Here is a 2958-nt window from a genome sequence, read left to right as displayed (position 1 = left end):
AATTAAGGAAAGAAAATCAGTGGATGGATGGCATTGTTTCCCTCAGATGAGATGCACACGCTGCAAATTTCCTCCCCCTTTGAGGCAGGAGAATCAAAGCCAGGCAGAGGGAGAGCTCCTGGACTTGGGGCAAAGAGGAAATCCAGATGTGTTTTCCCCTCAGGTGTGAATGTTCTTACTGCCTGCATTACACAGGGAATACAAAGGGATTCAATTATCACCGCATTTTGATTTCTAATAATAACAAAAACTCCTTCTAGAAGGGATTCCATTAAATAATGTTTTGACAGATAATGCTGGTGCAAAGTAGCTGTCAGTCAGGCAGAGATGAAGGGGAAACAGCTGCAGCAGCAGATCACAGGGAGCTTAGGGAGAGAAAATGAAGCCTGCTACAAACTCCTCTCACTAACAAAACAAAGGCAGCCCGGCCCCATCCTGCCCTCAGCACAGCCTGGGCAGCCAGGGCAAAATGCAAATATTTAGAGATTGTAGTGAGAGAGGAGCTGAGCACAGCACAGGTACAGGGTGTTCAGGGCACTCTGTGTCACTCAGGTGTGCACAGCACAGGTACAGGGTGTTCAGGGCACTCTGTGTCACACCAGGTGAGCTCTGCACAGGTACAGGGTGTTCAGGGCACTCTGTGTCACACCAGGTGAGCTCTGCACAGGTACAGGGTGTTCAGGGCACTCTGTGTCACACCAGGTGAGCTCTGCACAGGTACAGGGTGTTCAGGGCACTCTGTGTCACACAGGTGAGCACAGCACAGGTACAGGGTGTTCAGGGCACTCTGTGTCACACCAGGTGAGCTCTGCACAGGTACAGGGTGTTCAGGGCACTCTGTGTCACACCAGGTGAGCTCTGCACAGGTACAGGGTGTTCAGGGCACTCTGTGTCACACCAGGTGAGCTCTGCACAGGTACAGGGTGTTCAGGGCACTCTGTGTCACTCAGGTGAGCTCTGCACAGGTACAGGGTGTTCAGGGCACTCTGTGTCACACCAGGTGAGCTCTGCACAGGTACAGGGTGTTCAGGGCACTCTGTGTCACTCAGGTGAGCTCTGCACAGGTACAGGGTGTTCAGGGCACTCTGTGTCACACCAGGTGAGCTCTGCACAGGTACAGGGTGTTCAGGGCACTCTGTGTCACACCAGGTGAGCACAGCACAGGTACAGGGTGTTCAGGGCACTCTGTGTCACTCAGGTGAGCTCTGCACAGGTACAGGGTGTTCAGGGCACTCTGTGTCACTCAGGTGAGCACAGCACAGGTACAGGGTGTTCAGGGCACTCTGTGTCACACCAGGTGTGCACAGCACAGGTACAGGGTGTTCAGGGCACTCTGTGTCACTCAGGTGAGCTCTGCACAGGTACAGGGTGTTCAGGGCACTCTGTGTCACACCAGGTGAGCTCTGCACAGGTACAGGGTGTTCAGGGCACTCTGTGTCACTCAGGTGAGCTCTGCACAGGTACAGGGTGTTCAGGGCACTCTGTGTCACACCAGGTGAGCTCTGCACAGGTACAGGGTGTTCAGGGCACTCTGTGTCACACCAGGTGAGCTCTGCACAGGTACAGGGTGTTCAGGGCACTCTGTGACACACCAGGTGTGCACAGCACAGGTACAGGGTGTTCAGGGCACTCTGTGTCACACAGGTGAGCACAGCACAGGTACAGGGTGTTCAGGGCACTCTGTGTCACTCAGGTGAGCTCTGCACAGGTACAGGGTGTTCAGGGCACTCTGTGTCACTCAGGTGAGCTCTGCACAGGTACAGGGTGTTCAGGGCACTCTGTGTCACACCAGGTGAGCTCTGCACAGGTACAGGGTGTTCAGGGCACTCTGTGTCACTCAGGTGAGCACAGCACAGGTACAGGGTGTTCAGGGCACTCTGTGTCACACCAGGTGAGCTCTGCACAGGTACAGGGTGTTCAGGGCACTCTGTGTCACACCAGGTGAGCACAGCACAGGTACAGGGTGTTCAGGGCACTCTGTGTCACACCAGGTGAGCTCTGCACAGGTACAGGGTGTTCAGGGCACTCTGTGTCACTCAGGTGAGCACAGCACAGGTACAGGGTGTTCAGGGCACTCTGTGTCACACCAGGTGAGAACAGCACAGGTACAGGGTGTTCAGGGCACTCTGTGTCACTCAGGTGAGCACAGCACAGGTACAGGGTGTTCAGGGCACTCTGTGTCACACCAGGTGAGCTCTGCACAGGTACAGGGTGTTCAGGGCACTCTGTGTCACTCAGGTGAGCTCTGCACAGGTACAGGGTGTTCAGGGCACTCTGTGTCACACCAGGTGAGCACAGCACAGGTACAGGGTGTTCAGGGCACTCTGTGTCACACCAGGTGAGCTCTGCACAGGTACAGGGTGTTCAGGGCACTCTGTGACACACCAGGTGTGCACAGCACAGGTACAGGGTGTTCAGGGCACTCTGTGTCACACCAGGTGAGCACAGCACAGGTACAGGGTGTTCAGGGCACTCTGTGTCACACCAGGTGAGCACAGCACAGGTACAGGGTGTTCAGGGCACTCTGTGTCACACCAGGTGAGCTCTGCACAGGTACAGGGTGTTCAGGGCACTCTGTGTCACTCAGGTGTGCACAGCACAGGTACAGGGTGTTCAGGGCACTCTGTGTCACACCAGGTGAGCACAGCACAGGTACAGGGTGTTCAGGGCACTCTGTGTCACTCAGGTGAGCACAGCACAGGTACAGGGTGTTCAGGGCACTCTGTGTCACACCAGGTGAGCTCTGCACAGGTACAGGGTGTTCAGGGCACTCTGTGTCACACCAGGTGAGCACAGCACAGGTACAGGGTGTTCAGGGCACTCTGTGTCACACCAGGTGAGCTCTGCACAGGTACAGGGTGTTCAGGGCACTCTGTGTCACTCAGGTGAGCACAGCACAGGTACAGGGTGTTCAGGGCACTCTGTGTCACACCAGGTGAGAACAGCACAGGTACAGGG

The sequence above is a fragment of the Oenanthe melanoleuca genome, chromosome 6 (genome assembly GCF_029582105.1).
Source record: "Oenanthe melanoleuca isolate GR-GAL-2019-014 chromosome 6, OMel1.0, whole genome shotgun sequence".
Taxonomy (NCBI): Eukaryota; Metazoa; Chordata; class Aves; order Passeriformes; family Muscicapidae; genus Oenanthe; species Oenanthe melanoleuca.
The sequence above is the reverse complement of the archived record's forward strand: the minus strand, read 5'-3'. Positions refer to the sequence as shown.